We start from the raw sequence: 23,800 nt of genomic DNA on the forward strand, positions 1-23,800 counted from the left end.
CTCAGCATCAGAAATTTAGGTGCTCTGGTGATTGTAGGTAAGCTTTGGTAGATGCAGTTGCCAAGTGAACAGAAAGATAGGATGTACTGTTAGAGCCTGTACTGGTGGGTTTAAGAAATATATATTCTAACTGTTGCCTGCGTTATGTGCCAACATGCCTCTGGATTTAGCCATCAGGCCATTTCATGTTTCAAGAAGGCAGGAAGATTTTCTCCATTTCCTTTTGAAGAGACACTTTAACAACATTTGTAAGGATCTCAGATCGTTGAATAAGCAGATCCAGCTTACTGTTAGCAGAAGATAATCTGTAGAGTCTTGATCACGCCAACATCCTTGTGCCAAGCAGACACAAACCAGAGGGATGGCAGGCTCCCTGCTGCCGCTTTCCTTGTCCTGGTTCAGTGACCTACCCCAAAACCAGAGACACCATTTCCCTGCACGCTTAGGCTTCAGACTCTGGACTGGCAGAGGTGCCTAAGTTCCAAATTTTGTTATGTGCTGCTAAAATAAAATACTCCAATTAGTCCTTATAACTGCATTGTTTGCATATAAATGAGTTTTGTAAATCTGTTGCAAAAGACTACAAAATTATCAGTGTAATGAAAAAAGCAAATTACACAGACATCAACAATCTAACTCACTGCTGCCCTTTCTTTCTGATACTGAAGTCTAAATATAACCAGAGTATTTTCTGAAAAGAAATTTAAAAAAAAAATGGAATTGCTTAAAACTTTCTTGTCTGCAAAAGGCATCTCTGACAACTAAAACAGTTCAAAGGAAAAACATGCAAAAGTATATGAAAGTACCTAATGATTTGTGATGTAACTTAAGGCTCTAACCAATATATCCATATTGCCAATGTGCTTAAATTACTGACAATACTAAAAATCCATAAATGTCCTCATCAACATCTGCAGGCATTCCCATCTCTAGCAAAGAGGATGTAGGGTGTGTTATGTCGTAAGTTCTACCCTTTGCCAAACAGCTTTGCATCTCTTTTTTGCATATGTCCTGTTCCAGGAAACACACTCAGTCACATGCAGAAGATACCTCTGGAGATCAATCCAGTCCAAGCACTCTGCTCAAAGCAGGGTCTCTCAGAGCAGGTTGCTCAGGATTGTGCCTGGTCAGGCTTTGAGTGTCACATATCTGCAGAACTGGTGAGGATGCACTCTGTCCCATCATCTGCATCATAAAAGAGAAAAGTCGGTATTGGCCTCAGCATCAGTCCCTGGGATGCACCACTAGTGGCCAGTCACCAGCTGGGCTTGGTGTCACAGCCCAGCCCTGGTACCCACTCACTGCTTAGCACTCAGACGCTTGCGTGGAGGAAGGCACTGGAACATCTCCTGTCAGCACAAGAACTTTCTTTCTTCAGGCATGGTTTTTAACACTGTCAAGTTGTTCTGCAGGGAGGAGAAAAAATGTCCAGCAGAAAAAGAGTGCAGTTTTGGGAAGAACATTCCAGGTTGTGAAAAGCTTGGATTGAGCCCACATGGAATAATGGGCTGTGAGGCATCTCAGGATGTAGAAGGGTTTGGGAAAGGACTGAAGAAGAACTCAAGCTGTAGGCACCAAATCCAGACTGTGGTGACTGCCATTCTTTGCATTCAGTGATGAAGGCATTACAGGAAGTGATTTCTGATTTTACTGTGGCCAATGAAAATGTTACTTTACAGACACTACCTGTAGTGGAATGAGATTTTGCTTCCATTCTAGGGACATATTTCCTCTCTCCCCCTTGGTCTTTCATGATTCAAAGCATATTCCATGGAGAGACAAGGAAAATGAGAGAAAGAGAGCAGACACGTAACTCACAATACTTCCGTGTGAAGATAAGAGCTACAGGTAACCTGAGCATGGCTTTTATGCAAGCACCACTCTCTGTGGAGGCAGAGTCACACTGCCAGAATGATTTGGATTTATACCAAACATATCATCGCTGTGCTGTCTCAGGTTGCATGGCCTGTAAGCCTCAGTGGCTATGTAAAGAGATATAAAACACCACTTTGATTTTTCTTGAGGTGCTCCTGTTCTCCGAATGCAGTCCGAGCAGAGACAGAGAGCTTCCGATAGAGTTGGTTGTGCTGCCAGCAGTTGTGTGCTCCTTGTTTGTAGGAGCCATCGGCTGCCACTCCAGAAAGCAGCCCGTGCAGAACAGACTTGGTTTGGCCCCTGAAATTCCCAAGGTGGATATACTTTCTTCACATACCTTTTCTGCATGCTTCATTTTGATGCTTGTCTGTGCTGAATTCTGATAAATGTATTTACTTACCTTTTCTGGCAAGCAACCTGCAGACATGAATACTATTAATGACACTCAGCACACTTTGGGAAGCCCATTATCGGAAAGCCAGCTGCTATTTCAAGCACATTAGTCGTACCCATTATCCACACACAAGCCGTACGATTGATTGTCTTACACATTCCCCCTAGCTGAGAAGGAGCAACTTGCCAGTGCTGAACCAGCCATGAACTTACAGCAGCGAGGTATAACCAGTTCTATGGTCCCACTCCTTGAGGGCTCAGTGCAAGCTCAGGAAATACATTTGCTTCCTGGAACAGAAAGTGTGGATTAACAGATAGTCATCCCAGGTCTCCATGCTGATGTGATTCCCCCCCCCCCAAATACATCTTGCACCAGAAGTGTTTTCTGCAGGATGCAGAGCAACCGAAGTGGGGGAAATCCCGTTGCTGTCAGGGTTACCATCCTGACACCTTCCAAATTCAAAAACAAGCATGGGTTTACAGCATCTGCCTGCTGGGGGATCTGTTAGCTAGCACAGAGCGCAGCTGGAGCAAACAGCACTGAGCACTGCTTCTGTGCAATGGTGCAGGCTGCCCAGAGGCCATGGGTTGCCCTCCCTGGTGATCTTCAGAAGCTGCCTGGATGTGGCCCTCGGTACCCTCCTCTGGTGGCCCTGTGAGGCAGGAGTTGGAGCAGATGGACCCAGAAGGTCCTGCCAAACCCAGGCACTCTGTGATTTTTTGGTGAATAGCCCTTGAAAGGTATGAGCTGGCTCTGCACTGGGAATATGACAAACTTGGTATTGTGCCAGCAGAAACAGGTGAACTGGAATGTGAAAACACAGGGCAATGTAGAAATCCTCCAGGTGTATTTTGAGGATGGGACCTCAGCTGCCTTAGGTGGGTTCATAGCTTTTTGCTTTTAACCCAAATCTTAAAAAAGAAGTTTTTAATTTATACATACAAACAGCCATAAAGCTGATGCTCAAGTAGGTTACCTATCAGAAGAAATGTTGGTCACACTGTTTTTTTGGGTTTTTTTTTTGAAATGTAGATTAAATTTAGTCTTTGATAGGAACTCAGTATTATTAATGCAAATTTATGTGAATTGTACTATTCCTTTCCTACAGTATACAGAACACTGAGCTGATCAGAAAGAAGCCTTTCTTAGCCTATTTGAGGTAATGTAATGATCTTAGAGAATGCATTTGTAACCCTTGCACCAGACCAGGAAGAAAACCTGCAATTATATTTTAAAGAAAAGAGTGTTCTCATACATAAATCACTGAAAACATTCAAAGAACATTAGGATTGGAGAGGCATAATCAAATAAATATTTTGTCATGATTCTTCTACAAAGAAGAAACACTATTTTAGTATTAATTATTACTATTAATCAATGCTAGCAGCCCTGATCCAGTAGAGGATGTACAACAAACCATAACTGTATGATTGGTGAAAAGTTCTTTCCAGGATTAGAAAATCCAGAAAGTTCTGTGCAAAACAGTACTTAATAGTGACATTCAAAGATTCATACCCTTACTTTAAGAAAAGGAAAAATATGGTAGAGAATGAACTGATGTGAAATATCTGTCTGTATTTATATACATAAATACACATACATACGTTTTTTGTTTTTTTTTCAAATATATGTATATATATATTGATGTATACATACATAGTAGTATGGTTGGGTTGCAGTTGGACTTGATGATCTTTAAGGTCTTTTCCAACCTGAGCAATTCTATGATTCTATGATTCTATGTCTGTGAAATCTTTAGGTTTGTATATATTTTGTGCATTTCTCCTTTGGGTAGGTAGAGTTTCTGGTTAATAAAGACCATTCATTTATTAAGCATTTTGTTCTTAAGCTAGATGGTAGAACACACTTTACCTTAGCCATCTTGCATCAAGCAGTACCATTTCAGAGCTATCACTAGCAGCAGGTTTCAACTTTATTGTAAAGTTTCAATATTACTAGATAGCAATACTGTTTCTTTAGACTTGAACACAAAAGATGACACAAATATTATTTCCTTTGTCAAATGAATCAATTGCAGAATTTTATATAAGGATGTTGCTCTGGTTTCCTATAAATACAAGCAAATTGAATAAAGATTTATGAGAATCAGAACTTGAGTGGAAGAGCACCTTTCATGGACATGGTGGAAGGTTCTTGAGTTGTGTTTATATAAGCAGAAGACTCACGTGCACTCTTTTCCTTACATCTGATGTCTGTGATTTACTTGTTGATCAGACCATTCTGAAAAGAAACGCTGGACCTCTATGGCAGAATTAAGACTTTTCTTATTTTGAGCAAAGTATGTAACCAACCAGTTACGCTTGGGAAGCATCTATTTTTGCATCCACTTTATTTCCAGCATCATTCAAATATGGCAATTATAATAGTAATATAAATAGCATTTGTTAACATTTGGTAAGGGTTATGTTCAAGGGTCTTAAATACACTTTCTTTTTAGGATTGACTTTGACAATAAAATATTCTGCTGTTAATATCAAGATTTTGAACATGCAGTTATTTAAACAGACTTATACCCAGGCAAGCCTATTAAAGTTGTCTATAGAGAGACAACTGCACCATTGATCCTCTCCGTTATCTAGTTACAATATGATTGTTTTTAGCTTCTTGATTTTTAAAAAGATATTGGGAATGCTAGTTTTGATGCTTTCCCTCTTGTTGTCCTGAGCCTCTCTTCTTCTTTATAATTCATGTGATTGCTATTGCAAATATCTTTTTTAACAATCTATATAAAAATTTACCTGTGCATAAGAAATCCAAAGCAACTCACAAACTACTACTGACACAAATGCTTATAGTTACAGAAAGTTAAAAACTGTGAGCTTAACATCTGAAGGGAATAAATTTAAATGTTATCATTTTTAGGACGTAAAGGACGAGAAAACAAACTTAAAACTAAAAGCAGCTGTTACTATGACAGAAGCTAAATGTTTAGGGGAAAAAATACCACCACTGACATTAAAATAGCAGAATGTTTTCGAGGAAGTTGGAACAGTGGGGAGCTGCTTGCCTATTCCTCAGAGGAGGCTGAGTCCTGCAAGGAGCTGCGTGCACCCAGTTCCCTTTGAGAAAGAGCAGGAAGAGGCTACCCAGGCTTCTCCAGCACTGGAAGCCTTCTCAAGGGTTGGCTGATATCTTATAATAGTGCCTAGAAAATGAAGAAATGCAGGATAATGATAATGGCGCAACATATGCCTGTCAGCAGAAATGGCACCTCAGTGGCAGAGAATGCAAACACGTCGCTTTGAGCTTTCATTCATATAATATAATGAGATTGATATCAAATCATAATTTAATAACACTCCCTAGCTAGTAATTTTCACTGTGATACAACTCGAGGGTAACACAATATTATGCTACCTGGGAAAGAGCTTTTTATTTTCCAGCCTATTCATTGCTTTCTCTCCTATGAGGCTCCTGTATAAAAAAATATAAACTCTATGAAAGCCTTTGTAACAACAAAGACTGACTCAAAAAAGAAAAAAAAAAAGAAAAAAAAGAAAAAAAAAAAAAAAGCCTTTGTTGCACATTTGTGACCCACTGAACAGATTACAGAACCTAAACACTGTAATGGTAATGTCTAAACAACTCAGCAAAGAAGAGAGAACTTCACAAACAAAGGGATCTGCAGCCTTGTAATGCAATCAAGTATCTCATTAAATAAAGTCTAATCGGACCAGCTCAGAAATTGCAGCTAACCCTTTGTGGCTATGGGTAGATGAACCAGTTGGCTATTACACGATTCAAATGCAATTCTTCAGTCTACACCAGCAACTCCCTGGTTGCTGTCTCACTGGGTGTTTTGGGGGGGAAAACACCCTACACCAGTCCAGATTTACCAGTGCAACTGCCTTTGAGACCTCTGAAACTATTCTGATGTTACAGTTCAGCACAAGGCCTCTGAGAAGGGGAACCTGACCAATGGCAGTTATCTGTAGCACAGATTTCTTTATTTCATCCAATATCAAAAACTACAGGAAATAATAAGGAAATTGCTTGTTCCCACTGCCTTTTCCCCACAGACCTCTACCATTTGGACATCAGTTTTCAAATAGGATCAGCTTAGTCCGACTCTGGCACACCAGCTCCCGTACCTCAACATTTAAGGAGCATTTGTGGTCGCTGAGTAAATAATCAGCATCTGCATTTAATACAGAATGGTTCCAGAGGAGACCGCTGCCTGTGTTTAAAAACAGAACAAACAAGCTCACTATAAATTGTTGGAAAATCTGCAAAGCTGAGGTTTTTGGATTTGTTCTACCATGACTGAAACAACAAATCTTTAAGGTGCTGCTCCAAAAGCCCTGCTTGCAATTGCTGATTCACTCAGGAACTGATAACTGTAAGAGGAAAAAAGTAAACAATCCTCTGTGATGAAGCAAGTTGAGTATGGTAGGAGTTCAGAGTACATCTTATTCTACATTTTTCTATGCTACAGACGTCGTGTTTTCTTGGTGGTAGTTGTGAATTCTGCTTTTGGATAAAAGGCAGCTGGCAAAAAGTAATTGCCTGTGCAGAGCATGTGCAATTCTGATGACTCCCATGTCATGAGCATGTGATTGTGCTCGTTTCAAGATGAGATGGATGACACCTGTTTTTCTTTGCTCTCCCTTCAGCAGTTTCTGGGAGCAGAATCAGGTCTCTGGGGGATCCTGGGCTGGGAGGTTTGGATCCTTACCAAAAGAAAGTCTCCTCCTAGGGACCGGGTGAGGTTTGATGGGATTTTTTTACAACCCAGAAGGTTTCTGCTGGACTGCGAGCAGGCCTGAAGGGAGAATCTCACACGGCAAAAATGCACCTGACAGGCAAAGCAGGGAATTTGTTGGCAAACACCTGCACCAACATTTTGTCCTAATCAACAGCTTGCTACTTGAAAAACCTTACAGCTGCAGTTTCCGCTCAGACAAAGCTGTATGCCATTTCATGTCCTTCAAGATGATGCTGTCCTTCAAGAGGAGATCAAGACCTGTTCACCTTAGGCTACAGGCCACCTTGGCTTCCTGTTATAAGTGGGAAAGAAATCACAGATATCCAGAAATTCTCTAGAAAACGCTCCAACTCTTGGGATACATAACAAAACAAAATAAATTAGAAAATAGATATTTATGTAAAACAACTTTGAAAACTGTTGCTGCTGGCATTTTGGTTCTGGAGGTTTAATTTCCCTCCTGTGATACAGTTTCTTTCAGACTGTTTTGTCGCTATTTATTTGCCAAACTTGCAAATCTTGTCTGGTTTTGCAGAAAGCAAAACAAGAAGGCTGTTGTAATGAATGGTGAATTATAAGCCCAAAGTGATTACAATTTGTCTGTGGACCGGCATATACTGCTATTGAACAGCTGGAAGCCAATACAAATGATAATTTTCCTAAGTCACTGCGTGAATACATAGGATATTTCTCCATAGACTGCTGAAATAACAAGAGTGCATAATCACACTGGGGAAAGGAAATCTTACTCGCATGCTCTATATGAGCCACTAACGTGCCTTTCTCCATGCCAGTAAATTTAGGAAAAGTAAAGCAAAGAGAGAGCACTTGATGGGAAATTATTCTGTGTTTTGCTGTGTCAACAAATGCGTTCCTCCTTGAACAACAAGAAACATTCTCTGACAGATCTTGAAAATGAATACTGACAGTGCACTTCATGTACTTCAGAACAAGCACATTCTACTTACTAGGCCTATTCTAGAAATACAGTTCAAATATATGACAGATGTATAAATAAACACATCTCGTGTTACTGTAGGCACACATGAATTTTTCCCATTGTTTAAACTACGTTGAGCTTTTCCTTAATGAACAACAGACTTATGTCAGTAGAGTTTAGCTGTTTCAGAGCCTGCCGTATTCATGTGTGAGCACATCTTGCCATATTTAAACATATAAAGTGCTTCTACGGAGAAAATTGAAGTGATTCCATATGCAAAATAAGCATCTAAAAATTGAGTTTAGCATCATACTAAGAAAACAAAGGCCCTAAAAAAGCTTGCCTGCAATCCTGTGGCTGTAGTCCACAAGCAATGTGATCGCCGTAAATCCCTGTACATCCTAGCAGTTCTAGCACTGGGGCTCTGTATAGCTTTTCTTTGGAAAAAAATGTGACTACAAGTTCAGCGTCACCTGCATTTGTCGAAGTCTCAAAGTCTGCTCCTTGCTTTTATGCAGATGTTTGCACCAATGTAAATAAAACACACTGTGAAATAAATACAGTTTTGTTGAATCACAGTTTGCAGGTAGAGAAATAAGCAATAAATATTATGAAGAAAAATGAATTTATAAAGAAAAAAGTACGGAATGTCTATTTTCTTTTAAATCAAAAAATTAACTGCTGTTTAAATATCCTTAAAACGTGTATTGTTTCTATGGCAGATCCACTTTCAACCATCTTGATTAGCCATTCTTATGCATTCTGAAGAATAGGAATGCTTCTTTGGATGAAGAGATCCTTGAAGGTATCTGATTACTGTCTTCATTACCGATTTTAGTAGTCAGAGAAAAAGAAAATAGGGCTGAAAATGTTTAAGATATGACAGCGCTTGATATATTAGTTGAATAAATCATTCACCATTCATCACACCACAGCATATTTGGAAAATGGAATCCAAACATTCTAAAGTTGTTTACAGCTTTTCTGTGCTTCTGATTTACAGTTTCCAACTTCAGACACAATGATAACTTCATAAGGAAGCAATGCCCTTAATTCACGTGTACAGTCAGAGGCCAGCTCTCTGAATAGCAACGTACAGGATTTGCCTCTGAGGTTGCTTCTTTCAGAAGCTGTATCACATCTGATACAGGCAACATGAATTGCCACTCCTAAGGCTGAAAATGAATGCTCAGAATATACTGATCCCTCTTGGCTAAGAGCCATGCTTTCAATTTATCAGGCATCCTTTTCACTAATGGGTTAACCCTTATAGACAGTTAATGTTCCCTCTGCTTCTGCTGGAATACATTTAAAATAAAATATTTATACCACTCCATTGGAATAAGCAAAAAAAAAGTAAGAATAAATTGTTCAAAATAAAAGAGGCGAAGCAAACAGAACTAAAAATAGGCTAATAAAATCCTTATTTAAAAAAAAACAACAACAGACATTCAGGAGAAAAAAAAAATGAGGATTTTTGGATTTTTTTTATCTCTGACATTGATACAGAGGAAGATTTGGTATCACTGGTCAACAACAAGCTAGAGCCTGCTGACAAGTACAAAGTGGCTTGTGACAGTCTGCATGGATTTAAAAGGGTAGATTATGGTTAGCAACATGGATTTTGTAAGGAGAAGACAAAAGAAATTAATGTGTGTGCGGACAGTTTGGCTCTCACTGCCCTCCTCCTCAGCTCATATTTATGCACACGTACAAATCAAAAGATGAGGTGACTCCCAGCCTGTGTCACTCTGCTGGTAAAAGTATTTAGGGAAACGCTTGGCATTTTCCTTAGCAATCACCACGAGAAGCAGGACAGACCAGGCAGCAGCCTCCAAGCTGAGTAATAGGAAAGCCTGAATGTAGATCCCCTAGAACCAATGGCCACCTTACAGCAGTGCCCCTCTTGAAGGCCAGCAAAGGGATCTGTCTGTGCAGTCCCCCTGCTCCCTATGCTGACACAGAGCTGGTCCATCAATGAATGTGGGGTAAGAATGGGAGTTCCTTTCGTACTGTCATGTTGACAAAAGCCTTAAGATGACTTTCCACTGTCCATTGCCATACTCCACCTTCACTTTCCAGTCAGACCCAAGGCCTCAGTGGGGAAAGGGAGTAGTCTTGGGCCAGGCTGGGTCCTCCTGACCAACCGAGCATGTGTAGAAAAGGGAACCGTGCTCCCACAGGTGGGTGATCACTGCAGATGAAAGGAAAATGCAAACCCAGAAACCCTTAGCAGTGGGTAGGCAGACCATAAGAGACAGCCAGTCAACTGTAAATGGCTCTGGAAAGGCCGGTGACTTCTGCAAAACACATGGATACTTTTTCTAACTGAATGAATAACATGATATTATAAAATCTATACAGGCATTTGCAAATAAGCTGAAACAATAGGTAGTGCAACAGATGCACTGGTTGGAAACACTGGGAAAAGTTTTTCTGAGCCTCTTTAGCATCACCATCAAAACAAAAGACTATTAGCTTAACGCTACTCATATGTTCACCAATACTCCGCTATCTCCCTCAGAAACAGAAATGTGATAGGATAAGCAGGAGGGGTGATTTCATGGCTTCTCTTGGGTGCTGGATAGTTTTTGGATGGTTTTGTCTTTTAACTGGAAAGGTAAAAATGAATACCTGGAGAGAGATGTGTGGAAAAGCAGAAGTGTGGTAAACATAAGGTGAAATAATTAAGCTGGTAGCAATTATTGTGTAAGCCTCAAGCTGTAATTTAATCAGATATCACAACCTAAGCAGGATTGGGCTGCCTTGGTACTTAAGGGGGAAAACCTATTTGCTACTGGAAACACAGCTGATGATTCAACAGGCATAAGTCTTTCCTCTGACTAACAGATGACACTATGAGTTTAAGAGGGCTTGGATATATTTACTGCAAATCAGCATAAAAGAGTCCTAACTTCAGAGAGGATGCTTATATTCTTCTCTACCACACCACTGCAGTTTTATAGGAATAAGCTATTTTCACAACTAATTGAAAAAGTTCCATACTATTTTTAAATGTTAAACAGCAGTTGTATTTCATGTCAGAAGTGGTTCCTATTTAGGGGCTGAGCAAAGTGAGCAAAATGCCACAAGCTTTACACACTTAACAAACAAATAGAACAATTTAAAAATTGATGGGACTCCTGTGAGACAGCAGCTAGGTTTTACCCAGGGTTTATGCAATCCCGATGAAAATCTCCAAGGCAGACACTGAACAGCTGGGCCACGCATCAAGAAATCACATGTAAACACTGCATTCTCTCGGCTGGCAAATGAGCTGCATGGGAGTGAGTTTCACCCTCAGACTGTAACGCCCTTTGGGGTCTAGACCAATAAAGCTTTCATGTAGGTACATAATTACTGATACTATTAGAACAATATGAATGACCAGTTAGTGAAGTAAGTACAATTAGAAACGCTCAGACATTGTGGAAGAACACTTTGTGGGAATGTAGACTAAAAATCTTGGGTCTTCTGTTGAGCATAATGTACTGTTGCAGTGGATAAGAGGTAATAATTCATTTTACATGCAGGAGATAATGTGCTGGAGGGGGAGTAAATGGACCACATCATTTAAGTCTGCTAAACAAAGTGAGGAATTTTAAAAATGTCTTCTCCGAGAGTTAGAGCCGTCCTAGAAATAATGCTGTATCAGTTAACAACACGTAGAAGAAAGTTGGGTGTAGCAAGGAAAGGTTCTACTACTGATAGTGAATGTGATGTCTTCAGTCAGTTGTGTATTCAGACATTGGAGTGGTGGGAAATGTCTCTGTCTAAAAATGACTTACACAGCCAGAGAATATGTTAAAGTTTGTACAGTTTGGCACAAGAGCAACGAAGTCTGTCTTGAATATATGTATTATTAAACAGATTTTGACACAGATGAACTGAAGAAAAGAAGCTCACTTTTGAAATTCCTCTACAGGCTTACACTTAGGCAAAGGCCAAATTCCTACCGTATAACAAAGCACCTGAGTTCACAGCAAACCTGAGCCAGCAAGTCTCCATGCCAGGGCACAAGGCAGATACAGCAGGTCAAGGCTCAGGGCAGTTCAAGAGTGTTTGCAGGCTGCAAGAGCAGTGCTGTGCTAAAGCAGCTACACGTTTCCAGATCTAAACAGTCTCTGTGTGTTTACACATGATAAATTCTTGTATTTCTCTCAGCAGGTTAACTCCAATAAAGCCCCATTGGATGTTTAAAAGGGTTGGCGTACCTACAGCCAGAAATCTGTCTTTTCACAAGATGAGCCTTAATGCTAGTTCTTACCAATTTATTTGGCAGTAAGTTGTGTGAAAAGGAAAAGAAAATATATTGCCAAATATCATTTAAGGTATTCAACATACACTTTCCAGGGCTTTTCAGTTTAGGATACCTACTTTAAAATATGTTGGTGATCGAGTTTATTTTTGTATTTATGGCTTTCCTAACCATCAGACAAGTTATGTGGTGGTGTGCCTTCCATCTTGTCAACAGTCACCCATGAGCAATGGTCCCATCTTTGCATGCTGTAGTCTTTATCACAGAATCACAGAATCACAGAATCACAGAATCATAGGGGTTGGAAGGGACCTCCAGAGATCTTCAAGTCCAACCCTGCCAAAGCAGGCTCCCTACACCAGGTCGCACAGGTAGGTGTCCAGGTAGGTCTTGAATATCTCCAGAGAAGGAGACTCCACAACCCCCCTGGGCAGCCTGTTCCAGTGCTCCGTCACCCTCACTGTGAAGAAGTTCTTACGCACATTTGTGCAGAACTTCCTATGCTGCAGCTTATGTCCGTTTCCCCTCGTCCTGTCTCCACGTACCACTGAAAAAGAGACTGGCCTCACCGCTATGGCCGTCCACACCTCAGATATTTATAAACCTGGATCAGGTCCCCTCTCAGTCGTCTTTTCTCAAGGCTAAACAGACCCAGCTCACTTAGCCTTTCTTCATAGGGTAGATGCTCCAGGCCCTTCACCGTCTTTGTGGCCCTCTGCTGGACTCTTTCCAAGAGATCCCTGTCTTTTTTGTACTGGGGAGCCCAGAACTGGACACAGTACTCCAGATGAGGCCTTACCAGGGCAGAGTAGAGGGGGAGGATCACCTCCCTCGACCTGCTGGACACGCTCTTCTTAATGCACCCCAGAACTGTACTTGGTGCGGGCTCTGAGGAGTGAGGTAGGGAACAAAAATAACAGTCAAAAGTAGCTACTTAGGCCCGCCAAATATTTTGGGCCAACCTGTCTTAGAGATCCCTCTAACTTGCATCAGCCAGACCACGTAGATTTGATTTCATTCAATTTATACTTGGCTGACTTGAAGCCCAATTGTTTTCCAAAGTAATAGATTATGTGCTCAAGATGCTCTAAACTTTCATGTTTCACATCAAATTCCTTGACTGCATTTTTCTAGTCTTCTTATTGAATGCAATGCCCTACTACAGCTATTTTGGAAGCACCGGTACAAACGCAGACCCAGTATGGTGCAAAGTGATAAAACTGGAGCCCAGTGATGAGTCTCACAGAGTCTCACAGAGGAATTAAGCTTCAAACCTAAAGGTAGATGGCTGCATGTAAGTATCCACTAGTGAGCCATGTGTCCCAGCTCTCTGGACTCCAGCACTGCCTGCCTATATAGACTTGACCTCCAGAGTTCATAACAAGCACTTCAAACCCTCACATAGGCACCCATGTAGAGACATGGACATTTAGGTATCTTAGTTCTGAAGTGAATATTGGTGGATATTATTATGCACAAAAAAGTATTAAGTGCACAAGCCCTGAATTGCTTTTTTTGTGAAACACTTGGAGCTCCCAGTACAGAAAAGGTACTTTGTGTTTCTGGATGAAGTGAGTGTGGCAACTGCTTCCCCAACAGGTAACTGTACAGTTTAGCTGCCCTTTTGTTTTTCTCTCTTCATGCAGAAGATGTGGTACAAGCAGGACCTTAAAATAAAGGAGGAGCTGGAAAGGATTTGGGGCAGAAGGAGAAACTGTGATATGACGGCTATAGAAGCAAATGCTTCAGTGCTGAAATCTGTATGAATTAAAGGTTACAATAAGTGAAACAGATTCACAGAAAGTACAGGCATTGTCAGCATGTTTCTTCCTCCTTCCCATCCTTTGAAGCTTGCCAATATTGTGGAAAGTAGCCAGAGAAATGGAAACAATCTGTATTTATAAGCCTAATAAGCAAGCATAAGACTTTGGACTAATTTAAGAGAGTAGCAGGAAAAAAAGGTGCCAAAACCAGTTTTCAACCACTTCACAGCATCATTTTTTTTTTTTAGAAACTGGAGATTAATCTTTCTACTTGATGTGTAAATAAAGATGTCAGCAAAACGCAGACCATTACAGGCATGCGGATATCATGGCCACTGTCATCCTTTCCCTACATTATTGGAAAATAGCTATTTTATCCATGAGCAGTATTGCTTTTTTGAACATCAGTCTCTGAGCAGAGAGCTCTGTTCCATTTGGTACAGACTTCCACAAAGGTCTAAAAATAGTAGGAGTGGAGATATATATATATATATATATATATACACACACACACATATCCTTCCCAGTAGTAAAATTCATAGTACAAACTACCAATCTTGGGTTGATTTGTGTGAGGTTTTGCTGGAACATAATCACACTGGAAGACTGGATATAAGAATGGCAATTTTTAAAGGTGGAATAATATGTTGTTCATTTCACTAGTACTTCATGTCCTGTAACTAACACTGCCGTTCAAAGGCTCCCTTTAAATTAAGAGGAATTTCTTTATAAAGAAATCTAGGTAAACGGAAACAAATGTGCATGAGATTGGCAGGAGTATTAATTTTGGTGACTTTGAGACGTGATGCAGAAAAGCTATTGGAAACAGTTCCAGCCTTGACAGATTTAAAACCACACAACATTCAGATTAGAATCATTTAGATTAGAAGTCACAGAGAATGAGGAAGCAATATCTACTAAAGAAGGAGCTCAGAGGTTTTTTGAGCGGTCAGCAGTCCAAGCACCTTTTCTTATTAAGTAATTCAGACTGAGTAAGCACAGCTTTGATTTCCTGATATTCATTCCTGTATGAAAAGGCAAGCTGTTTTTTCTCATTTTTATTATTTGATGCCACGTTTCAAGAAGGTTGGAGAAATGGAAGTGAAAGAAGATGATTACATCTAATTAATCTTCATTAGGGTGCACACAACCAATTGATTGAATGCTATATTTGGTTAAGTTCTTCCATTTTCATTCAAAAGATTTAAAATTCAACATTTTACCACTAAGCATTTCACATTAACTTTATAAAAGCAAAAGAACCTGCTGGATTTTTTTTTTCAATTTTTTCAATTAACAAAATGCTCCAGAAAGCATTAAAAAAAAAAAAAACCCACAAATTTTGGTTTTCAAAAGAACTTGGATCCACAATGATTCCAAGGGATTCCTGATATTTTTAATTCAATTTGATAAGTAATGCAGAGTGGAAAATGTCTGGATTTCTCAGTGATTTGCAAACTTTTTTTAAAGACAAATAATGTGTGAACTATGCAATCGTAATAAATAAATATTCTCCAAATTCCATATGGTGTATTTGATCAATTTAATGCATAGTTTCAATAGCTTTTCCAGCGACTGATGGTGCATTCTATATTAAAGGAGAATAATGGTAGCTTGATAGGGAAATCAAGGGTTTTCATTTGACTGCCATTCAGCTCTGCTGGGTTGAAGAGAACTCTGAAAATGTCTGACACCCTCACTATAAAAGACCTGCTATGATCTTATCCAAAGTTATATCTGACATTTGGCTATTCAGTTCCCCTTTTCCTTTTTCCTTTCCTCTCCTCTCTTTTGACACACTAGGGTCAATTCATATCTGCTGTGCACTTCAAATTGCATTTTACACTACTATAAAGTGAGTCTGCTATTCTGATATGTATTTATTTTCATGGGTATTAATAGTTGATAAAAATCAAACTTCAGAGCTTAAACTACCTACTGAAATGGATGCTTGGTGATGCTGATTTTTCCCTGGTTATCTTTGAGTGAGAAAATACCGTATTCAGCTTACATCACTTTATTGATCCACCATGGAAAATCTGACTGAGTCAAGACTTACCTTATCAACTAAATGATCAGAGAGCAAGTTGAGCCAACAGCTTGATCAGTCATTCTGCAGGCTTAACAGATTGCATTTGAGAATAGGCTTTGTGTACTGCATCTGTAAGTAACGTACAAACTAAGACTCTGGCTGAAAAGAGTTCTTCTAGGTCTCTGGGAGAACTACTTTCAAAGATAAACGCATTCCGATATCAAATGACATCAACGAAAACAGAACTAAAAAACATACAGAATCTGCTCAAGGAGAAAAATTGAATACGGTACACCTGTTATCACATTTTGTCATAGAAGATGACAGGAATCCTTTGTTGTTTCTGTGGGATTATAATCTCACAGGGAAAAAAAAATGAAGAAGACTCCTGCAAAAAAATAATTATTTATTTGGGGGAAAAAATTGCATCATCATCAGAAACTAATGAAATCCCTTGTTAATTTGGGGTCTCTATTTTTCTGTACCGTGGCGTTCTAACAAACGCTGGGGAGCCAATAGGACAGGCAGCAGCCTACGGAGATCCTTCACATTGAATCCTTCTGGTTCCAACACCAGCCACTGCTTGGTGGTGACCAACAACAGATGGCCCTGAAAGCACCCTGTGGCCTGTATGGGACAAGCTGGATGGACTCAGCCTAGCATCCATTAAAAAATAAATAAATCCCACACTCTATTACCACAAATTAGATGCTTAACTGAAACTCCACCAGCATTTTTGGTTGTGAAGGCAAGAATTAAGAATTTGCCAAGCTGTGACAGGGAATTTTCTCCTCGCTTTTCCGGATTAGCTTTGAGACAAGGCAGCATATGGAAGCAGACTTGGCTGCAGCAGCCTCTGCCTGCTCTGTGAACCCCTGCCAGCTGCCTGGGACTGCGTGTCTATCACCAGCTCTACAATTCACAGAACACCAAATGTACAGTGTGCATTTTGCCTCCTCCAGAGCAGGAGCCTCTCACTTGCATATCAGGCTGCCTTCTCCATTTGGAGTAAACATCCATTTCTGCTCATATGTAGCCCTCGAATGCTATGGCTGTATCTCGCTGGTGTGTTTCATTAAAACGCCGCTTATGATGCATTACTAACAGACCAATTCAATGAAATATTAAGATTAAACAGCTGAGTGTTGGCCAGTAGAAACCAGCGGTAGTACAAGAATAGGAACTGAAAGTGCTCAGCTGCTCCACAGTGGCTTCTGTAGCTGCGACACAGCAGCTATATATTTGAAAACCACACAGCCTCAATGATCATGATACAACACAATAAAGGTACTGCTCAAAGCAAGGACAAATATTGAATAAGTGACAAAATGAGCATCTTTAAGGAAAAATTCAGTCTCTTACTCTTGAGTGATCTTTAAGGCAATAATTTGAGCTCTCCATCCTGTACGTCTGTGTTTAATAATTCATGCTAACATTCTGAATTTCCCATCATTGCTTTTCTTAATGATGAACAACAAGAGTCCTCTCAATATGTGCTAACAACTTCCTTTCTTGTCCTCAGGAATGCCCAGAGATCCTGTGCAAGGTCAGGAGCTGCTGTGGTAAAAGGTGTTGTGTGCAGAATCAGAACACCACTCCTGCTACAAATGTCTGCAACCAGGGACTAAGGGGATTGGCACAAAAGGAAGAACCTCGGTAGCTCCTCTCAGCTGAATCAGTATTTCCCAGCAATACCGGTAGATCTTTTCTCCTTTCTGTACTAATTTCTGGGGAAGTAAAGAAGGAGAGAGAAAATAGTTTTCAGCATAATTTCACCATTCCTTGTGTACTGCCTTTTTGATCCAGGCATTCACTTAGCTCTGATTTGGGAAGAAAGCTTTTTTCAGGCTGGGTTTAGGGATCATAATTGCATGCCAAGTGCTGTCAGTAGAAAAGGAGAGATTTTGCTGTATGCACAGAGGCCTTCTTGAGCTGGGCCTCCAGGAGCTGGTGGTGTGACAGCAGAGGAACACACAGGAGCATGGCCGTAGGCCTGCTATGGCAGTGGGAGATGGACAGAGCACCCGGCAAGGGATTCACTGGCCCCTTGCTAATCCTGCTGTGGTCATCTTCTATAGGAACAGAGGAAAAGGGAAAATACAACAGTGTTGAGAGACAGAGTGGGGAGCCTGGGCTGCAGCACCATTTCCCCACCCACAGTGCCGGACAGCCCGGCCTCTCGCAACATGGCAGAGAAGCTCTGTGCAGGTAATGTGTACCTGCAGCAGGAAGATACTGAGTGTAGGGTTTGTGCTTTGAAGGAGTTGAAAAATCTGTGTTAAATCTCAGCAGAGGGTTGTTATTTTTTTCTTCTTGGCCTGCAGGCATTCCTAGTAGTGGAACATCACTTTCCTGCCAAGACAAATTCCAACTCTCACTTTTATTTTCTCATGCCACTTCCTGTGCCAATCCGCCTTTCAGTTCTCCTTCAGATCCTGCTATAAATGCACTTCTTAAGCTTTTCCTTCCATCACAGCTCTCTTCTCCAGCACTGCATCCTAACTCACATTGATTGCAACATTTACCTTAAATATTAACTGCGTTCTCCTGCTGATAAACATGCTACACACTTCTGGTGTTCCTAAATACATGGTGACAAGCATTTCCCCAAAGTATTTCTCTTTGCACTGATAGGTACCCCTTTACACATTACACTATATTGCGCTGTACTTTCCTTTTCACTATTTTGTATTAAATGAGGACAGCAGTGGTTTAACAACAAGCTTGAATGAGATCATTCATAAAAGGAGAAAGGTGGCTGTACCCATGAAGGATTCCAAAATCAGGATCCAGTTGTGGCCCCTTTAATTCTATGCCCATAAATGCTTCTTGCAATCAGCCAGAAGGCTTCAGTGAAGAGCAGCACACTGATATTTTCCACCAGGACTGAGTATACCACCAGTATTCTGTTTCAATAGAACAGCTGGTGCTTAAAAGGCTGGTAATTACAATTTTATTCAAAAATCAGAACTGGTGGAGCTAAGAAGATCATTGATTCAGATGGTTGACCTTGAAAGGCAGATTGCAATGAACTTGTTGAACTTTGGAAAACATTAAAAAAAAAAAAGTAAAAATAGATCTCTTTACAACATCTCTGGTACTTTCTGGTAACAAGTGACAATCTTCAATTTCCCCCCAAAATACTGTCATTATGAAAATTGACTGAAAAATATTCTGAAAAGACTCGTTATTTTACTATTCCTTCCAAGGGTGTGGATGACATTCTAAAAACTGCGCTTCCCTGTAATTAAAAGCTCTGCAAAATTTTAGGTTTGAAATAGTACATCATGATGATGGCGTATTTTATAGAAGAAAGAACATAAAAAGAGCTGGAATGGTTTGAGAGTTGGGCAGCCAGTCCATCTAGCCCAGTAACTCCTCTCTGACTGTGGCCATAAGCTGCTGTCTGATGAAGAATATGAAATTATAGCAAAACTACTGTAATATTTTCTCTGAACATTTCCCAGCCTCCAAGTGATCAGAGATAGATTCTGTTATAATTAGTAATTATCAGATATTTTCCTTTGGTGATCCTACCCAGCTTCTAAAACCTATGTTAACCTTCAGTGTCTACAGCATTCTGCAAAGGAGTTGTACAATTTAGATATGCATACACTGTGTAAAACAGGCTCACCAGGTAATTCAGCCTGAAAGGGACCTCAGAAGTGTCTAACCTCCTGTTCAAAGATGGGCCATCTACAAGGTCAGACCAACTTGCTCAGGACTTTCTCCAGCTGAGTTCTGAAAACCTCCACATAGAGAGACAGCACAGCCCCCTATTCTCAATATTTCATTATTGCCATTAGAGAAATTATTTTCTTTAGAGCCAGTCAGACCTGCCTCTGTATCACTTCAAGGCCAGTGCTGTTCTCCTGGCACACATCACCTGGAAGAGTCCAGCTCCAGCTCTCTATAGGCACTGATAGTGGTTAGTTGGTACTGTTGCTATGTCCACCAAAAGCTATTATTCTTCCAGGCTGAAGAAGTCCTGTTCTCTCAGTCTCTCCTTTCAGGGCAAGTATGTAGCGTGTACCGTACAGCCCCAAACTGGACACAGTGTTCTAGCTGTGGCCTAATGAATGCTGAGTAATGGGATATAATCTCCTGATCACATTCTTGTGACACAGATGAGCATTCTCTTGGCCTTCACCACCGCCATGGCGCAAAGCTGGCTCATGTTTAAGCCTACTGTTGGCCCTAGCCCTTTCCTGCAGAGCTGCTCACCAGCTGCTCAGTCTCCCTGTGCTCATCCAGGCAACCTGGGTTCCTCTGCATTCATTATGTACACAGCAGCACTAGGCTACTCTGTTTTCCTTCCTATTAATAGAATTATAGAATGTCTTGGTCTGGGAGGGACTTCAAAGACCATTCAGTTCCAAACCCGTGCCATGGGCAAGGACATCTTTCACTAGACCCAGTCACCAAAAATACATCCAACCTGACATTCTAAGAAGCTACTTGTATTCTGTTAGCTACTTTTGAGCATTTTAGCTAATAGTTGCTTAAAAATACAGCTATTAATACCCCCTAATTCCCGAGTAGCAAGTAACAGTCAGACCAGAACCCGCTATTTCATTTGTGGAATTACTGCTGGTTTTTCCCATGTATCTGGGTTTACATTTACTCACACTAAATTGTATCTGCTATTTTAATACTGAGTTACTGAAATTTGTAAAACTAGTCAGATAAGCAATAAATAAAAAAATATCCAACTGTATATTGGATTCATGCTGTTTGTATTTTTAGACACAAAGCACACCCTTTGTAAGGCTTCTTGATGTTCTGTGGTAACCACAGCCCTCGGTTCTGAACACATTTACAGAGAGGACACACTGTTTTTTGTCATTGTGATCAGCTTCATAATGCTGCTCAATTCATCTGGAGTTGCCTCTGTAACATACCTGCTCATTTCTTGCTTTCTGCTTGAATTGTCAGGTACGTACACTGCTAATATAGAAGGCATGCTTCTCCATGTTCCAGAATTCAAGTATTTGCAAAGTACCAAATGTTACTAGTCATACACTTGCTTAAAATGCAGTATTCTGAAGGGCTGCCAAAATATGTACAAATATGCAAAAATGAATTCCAGGGGAAACATTATTTCAATTAAGGTATTTTTGTGTGTATGTGTGTTTGTGCTTCAAATAACTAAAAAAGGGGAACTGAAAGTTGAAATAAAAAAGAAATGAAACAAGGGGCATCAGTCATGCACTGTAAAGTCTAACAAGTGTGAAATAGCCAATGGGCTACACCTCATCCCACCCATCATATTGTATGGTCACAACCTCTTAAAACCATAACGTTCATCAGATAGATACAGGACATAAATAAACTTTCATCTGACATTTATTTTCCAGAAGGAAGGAATAAATATTGTAAGGCAGAATGGGACATGCTCTCAACATGGGCTCAGGTACCTCTACTAATTTTGATGGAGATCCAATCATTTGCTGCAGCTGAAGATCTCATCTCAAAACATCTGATTTGGAAGACCATATTCATGGTGTCATGGCATTTTAGTTTCAGCCCTTGCTGTGCATACTGACACTATTGCATGTGTCTCAAGACACTGAGTTTTCTCCCATCTTTCCACTGTTCTCCATTTCCAAATACACCACCTCCAGTGATGCCTGGTGGATTGACTAGCATGTGATGATGCTCTTCGCGGTAAGATTAATTACTGAGCTTTGCTGCAATGCCACCTCCTGTCCCCTATGAAAATGCATTTGCAGAACCCAGGCAAACTGTAGCAAATAGGTGCAAATAGCCTGTGCATCAAGAAAACTCTGGTCTGAGGGTGAGATCAATGATGGGCCTTTTCTTTATTGATACCTGAGTTATGCCTGTACATATCATGTGAACACACACACACATATGCATTTAAATAGCTTGTATAACTTTCCATTCAAGCTGTTGGTGTTGGAAGGCTAGATAATCATTCCACGCTGGCCATCAAACTACTACACGGTTATCATGCTAATCAAAGCCTGCTTAGAAATGCTGTTTAGTTTCATTACCATCACAAAGAAGCAGCTAAAGGACATCTAAGGCAGGCTGGGAGGAACTGAATGCTCTGAGACACTATAATCTATTTGAACAGCCATGTTTATTGGAAACAGGAGGAGACATTGTTTAGCATAAGCTGGTATCAATCACTGAATGGATTCTTTTCCTTGTTATTAATGTGTAGGCAGCCGGGCAGGGAAGAATGAGCTGGGGGAGAGACAGACATCCCCCTGCTAAAAGGGGAAGGATTTTCAGCCCCACACATACCAGATGGACTCCTGCAATCTATCATAAAGGCTAATTTTTTCCCAGACTAGGACAGAGAAGTGATAGCATTTCAATGCCCAAACAATCCTTTGTTATTTTGTAAAGTTTTTTCCTTTTTTTTTTTATGCACAGACAGAATTCTGGAGGGAGGAATAGGAATATCCTCTAGAAAGGATACTCCATCCAGTAGGGCAGGAGGCTCTATTAAAATATAAATAAGATTGCCTTTCTAGCTGTGCTTTGCTAGCCTCTGTGTAGGTGTAAACGCTTTAACTGTGTTATTGGCTTTGTCGCTTTTTTTGTATTATTATTAAAGAAACACACCCTTTCTCTTTAAAACAAACTTGCCTGGTGGGTTTCTGGACTTTTTTGTTTTGGTTTATGGTTAGCAAATTAAAAGTGCACATCGATTTCAGAGGAATTAAATCTAATGCCCACAGTTAGTTACAGTTAAGCAATAGATTATAGGTGTGAAAGCTACAACCTCCTTTGATGCTGTAAAACTAATGGTAAGAAAAGCATAGGCAATGATCTATAGGACTTCAATGCAAAGGTACAGCCTTATAAAAGATTTCCCAGACTCCCTGATTTTGGCTTGAAAGCTCATTATGGAGCCACGGTTGTATACATTCATGATAAATGCTAGAGGATGCTTTTCATCATATTTGAACTGGAAAGAAAACAAGTTTCCTGTTATGTCAGATTGAAAAATTAATTAAACATGCAAATAAATGTAAAAAATACCACAGTCTCAAAACAGACCCTCTTTTCTGTTTATAATGAATCATAATGCACGCTCAGAGTTGGATGCTTGAAATAAAAAGTGGACATATTTTCTTCTGCTGAGTTCCGAAGTATTACAAACCATATCTGCCAGGACGTAGTCACGTCAGGTCTCATAAGCTATGTGAGTTTTGATTAGGTCAATACTTAGTTAGAAAGACCCAGCAGGTGCATCCAAAAAGAAATGGTTCACCACTAGACAGCAGAATCCCTTTCATATGAGCCTTAAACCAGCATTTGAAAGGGCACGGTGCCACTACAAGTCTTCAGGTTGACATAGACAACTGAGATCTATGTGGTTTTTTACAGGAGCAAGGGCATTAAAACTGTCATTGTTGTATTCTGTTCCCTGCCTGTCTTAGAGAGATCTCTGAACTTGGTTCTTTATCTGTATTTTATTTCCTAGAACTATAATACAAACAGGTACAAATTTTCTTTGATATGACTCTATCAATCATACATGCCCTCCTTTTTCTACACCTTTTTTTTGCTGGGATGGCTGACCCACTGACAACTGATAGTAAGGTTTACACTAGAGAATGGCATTGCATAACTGCAGTGTAAACAAGGAAGAAAAAAAAACCAACAGACATCGTGAAGAAATCACGCCTTATGGACTGGGATGATGTCTTCTCTTTTCCAGGCATTCTCCTTCTTCCTGGTTATCCAGCATCATTTGCAAATCTTTTCTGTGATGCCTGTCACAGGGGACAAGGGAACTTGATAGTAATTCTTCTGAAGTTGCATATTTTTGTC

This window comes from Meleagris gallopavo, chromosome 1 (genome assembly GCF_000146605.3).
Source record: "Meleagris gallopavo isolate NT-WF06-2002-E0010 breed Aviagen turkey brand Nicholas breeding stock chromosome 1, Turkey_5.1, whole genome shotgun sequence".
Taxonomy (NCBI): Eukaryota; Metazoa; Chordata; class Aves; order Galliformes; family Phasianidae; genus Meleagris; species Meleagris gallopavo.